The sequence below is a fragment of the Lucilia sericata genome, unplaced genomic scaffold (genome assembly GCF_015586225.1).
Source record: "Lucilia sericata isolate MDLA Ls3-8-SP2 unplaced genomic scaffold, ASM1558622v1 Contig000134F_arrow, whole genome shotgun sequence".
NCBI lineage: Eukaryota > Metazoa > Arthropoda > Insecta > Diptera > Calliphoridae > Lucilia > Lucilia sericata.
The window spans coordinates 33,867-46,156 of NW_023994166.1; the positions used below are offsets into that span (position 1 = coordinate 33,867).

Below are 12,290 nucleotides of genomic sequence, written 5' to 3' on the forward strand. Positions count from 1 at the left end.
TTTGTAGTAGTTGACTGTACATTAATTTATCTATTTTTGGATGTTATTTTTTATCGAAAAAAATTTTGTTTCAATAAATTTTTAAAGAAAATACAAACTAGTTTCATCTCATGAATAAGTCTGGTTGGGTTTTTTATTTACTGTTTTATTCTAAAAAAAATCTTTAACACTAGTAAGGCCAGAAGATATAGTGGGCCCAAATAGAATGATAATTAAATTAAGCAGAGGAGTGTTCGAGTTTTGATGATGGATCCCTCAAGAGCAGCGTTATGAGGTCTCCAATTAGGTTAGTTCAAACCATGTATAATTTTAAAAATCTCGCTCTTGAGTTCTATAAATCAGAATATACAATAGCTGAATTTGGAACTCGATTGTATCGATCTTATATTTTGGTATATTTAGTGTTAATTATATCTATGAATGTTAAAATTCTTTTCCAAACAAAACAACGATAAGATTAACAATTCAAATTAATGTTAGTCTCATAAAAATTCCTGGCATTTCCTCTACTAATCATACCACATGTGTTTGAAGACCGTAAACGTTGTTTTTTTTTACTTTTTGCCAACAAAGGTAAATACACCCGTTTTTTTTGCGTTCAACATCTATTCTCTGTCTGAATTTGTTTTTCATTAAAATAATCTAAATATTTGCATTAAAGCTCGTTAACATTTTTTCTAAGAATTTTATACTATAAAAAAATTTTGTTTTCTTTTCTTGGCGAAAACTTCAAATAAAACACAATAATATAATAATTATTAAAAAACGCTTATCAAAGTATTTTTTTTTATATTGAAATTCAAGTGGTCAGTTATTTTAATTCAATATTAAGTTTTTTTCTGTTTTTTTTTTTAATCCAATAAAAATATTTAAACAATTTTTTATGGTAAACACGAGCTATTAGAGGAGAGGCATTACTAATAACTAGTTTTGTTTTTTTTTTATATATTTTTTCTATTGATACTTTCGGAAGTGTGTTGTTTTTTTTTTTTTGGTTTTTATCTAGAAATCATTGAAATATTTTCTAGACACATTTTTGGGGGTTTGTTTAACATACAGGGCTATAGATAAAATAACTAAGAAATTACTGAAAATTAAAAAAGAATTCACATCACGTCTCTTAATTGACAAATTCAAGTTGAGGGGAATTTTTTTCAAAAAAAATGTTTTATATTTAAATTCTTTGAAAAAAAAAAAAAAAACTAAAACAGCTACAAAACTGAAAATATGTTTAAATACTTTGCTATTAATTAATCATTTTTTTAATGATTTGTTGTATGTAGTTCTTGCTGTTTGGCTGTTTAAAAAATAAACAAAAATATTTATTTTTTATTTTTTTATTTCAAGCAGTTATTGATTAAAATGATATGACGACGATTCAATGACGACAATTTAAAATTTAGACCTTATGACTACACCAAAAACACACGAAAATAAATAAATTCCGTCCTTCTCTCAGGGTTATTTAAGTTTTTTTCGTAGAAAACAAATATATAAACCATTAGAATATTAAATGAAATATTTTTGAAAACAAAAAAATAAATGGAACATATTTTATAGTCTGCTTTGGGTAAAATTAGAATATTTGTTTGGCAAAATAGAAAAAAAAAATATATAGCACATAAAATTAAATATTTAAATTGTTTAAATAAAATATTAAAAATATTTGATAATAAGGTGCCTTGAATTTATAGAGAAAACTACTGATTGCTATTTTATATAAACTTCATCATAGTATATTTTAATAAAAATATATATTTTTTTTAATAAAAAAATATTTATTTAAAAAATAATGTTTTTTAAAAATTTTTCATTTTTAAAAATTTTTAATTTTTAAAACTTTTGCCAAAAGTTATCAACTTTTGTACATACATGTTTGAGATATGAGTAAAATCTTCAAAACCTCATATTTTTTACCATATTTTCGGATAGATCTCGAAACCATAGTTCTATTTTTAGATATGATCAAAGGAAAGGTCTTTCGAATATCTGATATACATATATGTACAAGAGTATATATGGGACACAACATCCGAAATATGTGTTTTTTCATTATCCGATTTGGACCGATTTGGTAAACATGTCTGGATCCCTAAGATATCTGAGGCCTTCGTTAAATTGCTTTCTTTTCAACATAGGTTTATACATATATGTACGGACGACCGGCAAATTGTAGGACTTTATTGACGACTAAACGGTTGAACCGATTTTCTTAAAAAATTTCACAGTGTCTTCCGGTATGTCTGGAAGGAGGCGAGGTACCACGTCCACATACAAAATAAGTGTTAAATGACACATATCTCAGAAACTGCAACAGCTAGAGTTCTCAAATGAACAACTTTTGGCTTCCATATAAACACATGTTAATAAAATGGGCTGTATAGCTACAGGGGGCGTGGCACCTCACTCCCTTTAATTAGTATATCTGAGAAAATATAACAACTAGAGTCCACAAATATTTTCAGAGCCACTTTAGTATCGACATAAATATTTTGGATAAAAAAAAATGGGCGAACTAGTAATAGGGGTCGTGGTAATTCCCCCATAGGAATTAAATACAAAAATTCATTTAACTGTAAAACTATTAAAGCTAAAAATCTGAAAATTTGTAAGAACAACTTTGACTTGCATGTGAATATTTGTGTAATGAATTGGCGGAATTGATTTTAGGGGCATGGTCACTCACATATGAATTAAATACAAAAATATGTTTATATAGGAAACTATAAGGAAAACTGGGGAAAAGGTCGGATTGGCACTTTCCATGTGAATTAAGTAAAAAAATTCTAATATTTTGTACGAAAAAGTTTTACATGTGAACATTTGGCCAATAAATTGGCGGAGTTTTAATAGGGGGCTTGGCGCCTACCATAGTAATTAAATACCAAAATTCATATATCTGGGAAACTGTTAGAGATAGAATCGTAAAGTGGGTTCCTGATTTATATAGACTGTAGCATAGCCAAGAACACTAGGTATAGCTAGTATTTAATAGAAGTTGTTAAATTTCCTTTAACTCCTAACACTGTAATTATTTTAAAAAGAAAAAATTTTAATTATTTATTTAAAATCATACATGCATGTTAAACATATGCTGCATTTTATTTTTAAAAATTTCGTAAATTTTTCTTTATTTTTAAAAACAACAAAACAAAACAACATTTAAAAGGAATATTATATATTCTTGGAATCTAACGTCAGCAAAATAACACAGGTGGACATTTATTTTGCTTGATATTTTCTTTTAACAAAAAAAATTCTTTATACTATATACTTAGCAATCTTCGGATATATATATATAGTTAAAACTGCATGTATGTGTTAAAAAATAAGAAATTTATTTATTTTTTTCTTTTGAATTTCAAATATGTATGTTAACAACCATTTAAGAATTTATGAATTTTTAAATGTTTTTATTATTTGCGAAGGCGTAGCAAAAAATTATTTTTTAATTTACGGCCACCTTATTTAGTTGTTTTTTTTTTCTTCTCTTTTTTTTTGCTTAAAACATGTACAAATGTCGATTTAATAAGAAACCATACTAAATATTATATATAGTTTATAATTTGTTTTTATTTATGACAATATATTTTCCACTTTATTTATTATAAAATACCAGAAAATTGTGCTAGAAAAATGTGAAAGAAATTGTTTTTTTGTTTTTAATAAATATTTTTGTATAAATATTAAACTTATACATACAAATACCTTCCTGAGAAGGGTATATTTATACGTGTAAGTTTGTCATTCATGTATATCAAAGCAAAGGTATTACGCAAAGCTTTCATTTGTTACTAATAAGTTTGACATATTCCTTAAAATTCCCCAAAATTCCATAAAAAATGCCCGCCTTAATGTAAAATTTTGAAATAAAATATTAAATATTATTTTTCTATTAAATTATTAATCTTCTTCAACAAGAGTCATTAACAAATTATTGCTATAAAAATCTATAAATTTTTTAATATTAAACTTTTTTTTAAACAAAAATTTTAAAGGCTTAACAACATTTTGTGGATTTTTTTTAACAATATTTTTTGTAAAAACCGCACCTTTGTATAAATTTATTAAAATATTTTTATTATACTGTTTGTTATTGTAAAAAACGAGTTTAATTAAAAGAAAAATAAACAAAAATATTTATTTTTATTTTAACAAAAAAATACAAAAATATTTCTGCTTATCTAACTAAAGAATGAACAAAATTAGACTGAATGAATGAAAAAAAAACAACAAAAAAAATATTTTTAAGCTTAATCAAATTATAAGATAAAAGGTCGTTTTTTTTGTGAAATTCGAAAAGATAGCAGAAAAAACTCTTAAAGAAATATGTAATCTTATCTAAGTGAAAATTAACAATAGAACAGTGAAAAATATTTTAATATTAAAACTTTACAATTTTTACTAAAATATTTAATGGCATTTCCTGTTTTGTGTGTTTGAAGGAAATTTTACACATAACAACATAAATATTTTCTAAAACACCAATTTTTAGTTACTTCCTACGCTTTTTTATGTTTTAAATAAAAAAATTAATAACAAAAAAAAAAAAAAAAAAAAAAAAATGCACTGTCTTTAGCTTATGACCGCACTGTTGTAATCTTTTCGTAATACAAAAACGGAAATAAAGCCGTTTTTTTTATTATTATGACAAAATATTCAAAATAAAAATGTACTTTGTCTACGACTGCATTAAACAAATATTTTCACATTTTTTTATGTTTTTTTTTTTTGTTTAAAAGTCATTGAACTATACGTCTGCTATTGAATTGATATTTAATATTGACAAAATAAAATAAAATAAAAAAACATAGTGTTTTTGACAAAAGAAATTTGTAAATTTTAGTTTTGTTAATATGTTTTCCTAAAGATAACAAAACAACTATTTCAAATATTTCTTTTTCTTTTATTAAATGTATATCTAGTTACTTTTTCTTCTTCTTGATTTTTGTTTTTGTCCTAAACTTAAGTAGGTGTCAATTATCAAAAAACTCATTGGCATAAACACAATAATGTAATCAAAAGACCACCATATATATAAACCTACAAAAAATAAAAAACATATTATTTCCATATATAAACATTCCATTTGAAAAAAAAAAAATAAAATAAAAATTCAATAATTTTTTTTTTCTTTTTAACTTTGAGTGTAGGTGTCAAATTGATGGTCAAAAGCCATTTAAAAATTTATTTGTCAATCCATCTATTTCAAATTTATGTTGACGATGACAATTTTTATTTTCATTTTTTTTAATGGTCTTAAGGTTTTTAGTTATCAAGAGACATTTAATTTTAATTATTAAATTTGTAATAATTAGAAATTTCTATAATTTAAAATTTATTAAAATTTAATTTTCATATGGATGTAAAACTCCAGGAGGTACCACGCCCACTATTCCGTAACCAAATGTTCTTATTGATACTAAATCTATTTGTACAAAAGTTGAGTACTCTTGCCTGCTGTCCAAATACACGAAATGTAGTATTTCATTCATATGGAAAGTGCCACGCCCCCTATTGCTAGTCCGCCAATTTTTTACTCAAATGTTTATATTGATGTGAAATTTGTAAGTGTAAAATTTAAGGATTCTAGCTCTAATCTTTTCCCAGATATACGAATTTTTGTATTTAATTCATATGGGAGGTACCACGCCCACTATTGCTGGTCCACCTATTCCTTAACCAAATGATCTTCATATTGATACTAAATCTATTTGTACAAAACTTAAGTACTCTTGCCTGCTGTCCAAATACACGAAATTTAGTATTTAATTCATATGAAAAGTGCCACGCCCCCTATTGCTAGTCCGCCAATTTCTTACTCAAATGTTTACATTAATGTGAAATTTTTTCGTGTACAATTTAAGGATTCTAGCCCACTATTGCTGGTCCACTTATTCCGTTAACAAATGTTCATATTGACACTAAATCTATTTGTACAAAAGTTGAGTACTCTTGCCTGCTGTCCAAATACACGAAATGTAGTATTTCATTCATATGGAAAGTGTCACGGTTCCTATTGCTAGTCTGCCAATTTCTTACTCAAATGTTTATATGGATGTGAAATTCGTTCGTGTAAAAATTGAGTATTCTAGCTCCAATAGTTTCCCAGATATACGAATGATAGTCCGGCCATTTTTCTACCAAATTGTGCATATAATTTTCAATGTTGCCCTTGCAAGATTGGTGGATTCCCGCGCTAATGGTTTCGCAGATAAGCGAAATATTATATGTGCCACGCCCACTATTTTTCTCCGCTCTTTTTCTAAAAAATATTCATATTGATACTAAAGGACTCGTAACTACTATATTTTCTCGAATACACAAATTATGTTATTTAATATGGGAGGTGCCACGCCCACTACAAAAAGTCCGCCCATTTTCTCCACAAATTCCTCCTCCTCAAAGTTGTCCATAATCTACACAGAGGGAAAAAGAAATAAACACGCCTGGTACCAAATTGACAAAAAAGTGTTTATAATTTTTCAATACCATCCGTTGTCAAAGTATATATATATATATATATATATATATATACATACGTACGACAACACTATGTAATGTTGAGAACATTGCAACATTTCGTTGTCAAAATCTAAATTTTATACACATCCGTTGTCTAAATGTTAACAAACGTGGTAAGCTCACTATTAAGAAACAATCCGTTGCCAATAGTGAGCTTACCACGTAAACTCTTTGGTGTCAATTTGGCCCCAGGCGTGTACATTTCCTTTTCCCTCTGTACGGACAAACAGGCAAATTGTAGGACTTTATTGACGGCTAAACAGATTTCTAGAAATTTTTATATACATATAGATTCTGAATCCTTATAGATAGCGAAGTCGAAAAATGAATCAATTAAATATTTTATTCTTTAACTTTTAATTGGAAAATTGTTTTAAAAATTTTCTTTTACACCTTTCCAGAAAAATAACAGTTCATTATAATTGAAACTACCTTTTTATAATTAATAGTATTTAAAGAATAATTTTCTGTATTTCTTTTTTAAATTTGTATATCAATCAATAATCATTAGAAATTGTTGAAACCTTAAAAGTGTTTTTTTTTTAACTGACCTGTCACAAAGTTGCTTATATACCTATAAAAGTAACTTGTTTTAAGTGTCTAAGAAATCATAAAAATTACAACAATAAAAAAAGCCAAACACTAAACGAAAAATATTGAACATTTTAATTAACACAATAAACGATGAAACTTTTCGTCAATATAAACAAAGGCAATGCAAACAAAAGCTTTTTATTTGTATAAAGTGGCAAAATTTACTATTTAAACAAATGTTTAATTTTAATTTAAATTTTATTTTAAAATATCTAAATTTATTCTCATTTTTTAATTCAGAACATATTTGTGTATCAAATACATATATTCTTTTAACAATGGCTGCCATTTTTATAAACATGTGTTAAGAATTTTGCCTTTTATTTTCTCAAAATTTAAATATAAACATTTCAAATTATTTGTTTATGTTTAATTTTGAAAAAGCAAAACAAAATTTTAACTAGAAATATTTTCGAAATTATTGCAAGTTAAGTTGGCTTAATTTTACTTTTTTTTTTCAAAAGAATTCTTTAAAATAATAACAAAATATTCCTGGGATTATTAAATCGAATTATCTGGTAGTTTTTATATATTTATTCTCAGAAATTTATAATTAATTTTATAGAAAATTAAAAGTACACATTCCTAAGATTAATTATATATTGATCAGCAGTAAGCAGTATGTTTACTCAATTAATTGCAAATAAGGCTACAACAACATTATTATTAATAATAATTTTAGCATTTTCTACTGTGCGAGACTTGTTGACGTGATCTTTAACACGATTATTGCAATTTAGCCACTTGAATTTTTATTTATGTGACGTCAGCCAAATACCAACCCCTTTAATGTCTATATATTTTTATTACGAATTTGATAAGAATGTCGTTGGAGTAAAAACAAAAAAAAAAATGACAAGAATTTTAACTTGTATTTCCATTCTTTTGTTTCTTAGTTATTTTTAAATTTTATTGTTATTTGTTTAATTTAATAAATCATTTTTATTTAAGCCTTTAAAAACAATAGCAGTAATTTCATTATGTTGTTAGGTTAGAAACACAATTCGATCTGTTTTTTCTTTAAGTGTTTTTCTTTCCTTCAAAACAATTGCGTTTTTTTTTTTATTTGTTTATCAATTAAATTTGTAAAATTAGGGTTTAATTTCATTTAAACGTATGTTCTTTTAAATTGGCTTAAATACTTAAGATTTTAGTTTGTAGGTTGATTTCTTTTTTATTTTTTCACTAATTTGTTTTTAAAACAGAGGTCAATTATTTCAATAGCATAAAGAAGAAACGTTTAAATTTAAAATAGAATTAAATTGAAAGGAAAAATTTAAAAATTATGTTAAACCTTTTCCTATTGGCTTAGCACTATAATCTTTAGAAATCGTTTTAAACAATTGCAAGCTATTCCAAATTTTGGTAGATAAATGTGTGGGCGTGGTATCTCTCATAGGGCGTGTCACCTCCCATATGAATAAAATACAAAATTTCGTATATCTGATAAACTAGTAGATCTGGAATCCTCAAATTTTATACCAACTGCTTTGGCAACGATATGAATATATGGGAAACAAATTCGCGAACTTGATATAGGAGGCGTGGCACCTCCCATATGAATTAAATACAAAAATTCATATATCTGGGAAACTATTAAAATATTTTAAAATTGTTTTTGGGGTAGCAAAGCATACTGGGTATAGCTTTATAAAATAAACTACAAGAATATTTTTTTTTATTTAATTAATGGCTTCATAAACAATAATTTTCAAAATCAAGAAACTTTCAGACAAGTAGTCTGTCCGCGCTCATTTAAAAACAAACCAAAATTTTTTTGTTTAATTTTAAACAACTTTATTATATTCTTTTTAAACTGTCAGTCAGTTATGGAGTTAATATCAAAATATTTTTTTGTTTTTTTATTAAATATTGTATATTTTATGAGCATATGAGTACTATACATATAAGTACCGATTATTAAATAAAACATACAATCCATACACTGTCATTAACAAAACAACTGCTGCGACCTTCACATACCAGAGCAAACGAATTGTAAGTTTTTTTTTTTATTTCTTTCATACATACAAACTAAGTAAATTTTTTCTCTATATGTAGTACTTTTTTTTCTGAGCTTGACTTGAGTAGAAAAATACTCTACTGTCTGTCTTCTATTGCCAGCAATTGTTTATCATTTAAGATCATCATAATGAAAAAAGTTTAATAACTAAAAGTGTAGAAGCACAATAACAATGCAATAAATTAATATGTAAAGAAATACTATACATATTTAAATGCAAATTTATATGAGAGTAACGTCATTTTTATTACGATCATTGTGATCGTTATATGGAAGAGAGTTCAAATATTAGTGAGTATGGTTTATAATGCCAGAAAAATCAACAGCAACGAAAATAAAACAGAATAATAATAAAAAAATTTACATTGTTTATTTATTAATGTCAATTTGACTTGAACATTAACAGCAACAAAAAATACATAAAGAAAAACTCATATACATATGAGTACTACATGCAACAATAAAGAAATATTTATTCAGACGAGTATGAATCTAGAGTATTGAAAAACAAAAACACAAATAACAACTAACAAAAAAGGTTTTCTTTGTATGGCAAAGCATAGTGGGATTTAGGAAAATTTTTTCTCTAACAATGGAGAATTTGAAATTAATTTTCCTTTCAATATAAAATTTCTCTTTTAAAAGAAAATTTTTAGAATATCACTTGATTTTAAATTAGATTATCCTTTTATATCTTTAAATAGAAATTTACAAAAATTTCTCTTTGAATAGAATTCTCGAAAATGTATCTTTTTATAAAAAAAATTTTCAAAAATTGATTCTTTTAAAAGAAAATGTTCCAAAAAATTCTCTTTTAAAAGAAAATTATTGAAATATTGCTTAATTTCTCGTTGAATAAAAAACTTTCGAAAATATCCTTTGAATGGAAATGTTAAAAAATCAATCTTAATCGAAAATTTTCAAAAATGTCTTTTTTAATAGAAAATGTTCAAAATTACCTTTTTAAATAGAAAATTTTCGAAAATTTCTTTTCGAATAGAAAAATTTCAAAAAATTCTTATTGAATAGAAAGTTATTATTAATTTCTCTTTGGATAGAAAACTTTTAATAAATTTCGAAAATATCCTTTGAATAAAAATGTTCGAAAATATATACTTTTCAAAAATTTCTTTTTGAATAGTAAATTTACAAAAATTTCTTTTTGAATAGAATATTTACAAAAATTTATCTTTAAATAGAAAATTTTCAAAAATTTCTCTTTGAATAGAATTCTCTAAAATTTTTCTTTTTATAGAAAATTTTTGAAATTTTAATCTTTTAAAAGAAAATGTTCCAAAAATTCTCTTTCAAAAGAAAATTATTGAAATATTGCCTAATTTCTCGTTGAATAAAAAACTTTCGAAAATATTCTTTGAATAGAAAATGTTGTAAAATATAATATCTTAATAGAAAATTTTCAAAAATTTCTTTTTTAATAGAAAATGTTCAAAATTATCTTTTTTAATAGAATATTTTCGAAAATTTCTTTTTCAGTAGAAAAATTTAAAAAAATTCTCTCTAAATAGAGAACTTTTAAAAGTTTCTCTCTGAATAGAAAACTTTTAAAAAGTTTCGAAAATATCCTTTCAAAAAGTAATGTTCGAAAATTTATCATTTTCGATAATTTCTTTTTGAATAGAAAATTTACAAAAATTTCTCTTTAAATAGAAAATTTTCAAAAATTTCTCTTTGAATAGAAAATTTACAAAAATTTATCTTTAAATAGAAAATTAAAAAAAATTCTCTTTGAATAGAAAACTTTTAAAAAATTTATTTTTGAAAAGAAAAATTTTGAAAATATTCTTTGAAATATATACTTTAATAGAAAATTATTTTTTTTCTCTTTTATTAGAAAATATTCGAAATTTTCACTTCTAACAGAAAATTTTCGAACATTTTTCTTTGAATAGAAAACATTCAAACATTTTTCCTTGAATAGAAAAATTTTGGAAATAACCTTTGAACAGAAAATGTTCGAAAATATCTCTTTTAATAGAAAAAACTTTCTTAAGATGTTTTTTTGCGTTCATTCCCACTGTGCTGTTTTGTTGTTGCTGTAGTGTATTGTGGAAACAAATTTAGATCAATTGCAATAAATGAATGAGTAATATAATGCTATTTTGTATGTACACATACTTATAGATCCATTTTTATTTCTAAATTTACAGCCTGACCTAAAATAATTAATACAAAGTATTGCAACTTAAATAAATCTTTACATTTTAAAATAATTTAGCAAATTTTCTTTAATTACTTTATTTATATATAATAACAATTTCATTTTATTTTGACATGACATGTCAGTTTTATTTTGCTCAAATCTCATCATGATGGCCATCATTTGCAACAACATTATTATGTTTTTTATTTAATTTTTTTTGCAAATTTTTTTAAAGTTCTTATACTTGTTCTAGTTGCAAGATTTATTAAAGTTGTTGCCATTGTCGTTGGTGCTTCAGCAACTTTTGCTTATATTGATGTTGCAGTTAATTCTTGTGCACTTTTTTTCTATATTAAGCCGGTTTATACTAGATGTTTGGTTCAAGTACATGCTCATATCATACAAACATATTTACAATTTGGTATCTAACTATTCAATGCTATTTTTGTAGTTGAAGTTGTTGTATGAAGTATTTTCAAAAAAAAAAAAAAAAAAAAAAAAAAAGAGTTTCTTTGATGTCATCTATAAAATCTTGTCATTTTATTTAGTAGTTAGCAAAAAGAAGAAAAAAAAGATAAAGAAACACTACAACTAGAACTAGAAAAACTAAAGTAAAAAGTTGAAGATGCAACAGTTTTATAATGGAAAAAACAAGCATATCATGACGTTGCCATTTTATTTTATTATATAGTTACAACTAATATATAGTTTTTGATGTTAGAGTTGTTGTTACAATTCAGTATGAAGTTTAACAAAACAGATTTTTTTTTTTGATTAGTTGTAATGTGGGCAAGATTATTTGAGAATTGCTGTTCACTTTTTTTTCTAAAAAGTTAGTTAAATATTCATTTATACCTATATATGTATATGAACTTGTGCTGATATTTGAACCTCTTAAAAGGGGTTTTTAATACAAGAAATTTTGAGTCTAAGTAAACACCAAAACAGGAGTTTTTAAAATTCAGTATTGAAAGAAATTTTGTAAAT

General features: G+C 24.4%; 1 protein-coding gene across 1 annotated transcript in view; it reads right to left on the reverse strand.

Moving 5' to 3' along the window:
- LOC119601005 (protein kibra) overlaps window positions 1-12,290 on the reverse strand; it is a 39,740-nt gene that overhangs the window by 5,532 nt on the left and 21,918 nt on the right. The window lies entirely within an intron of this gene.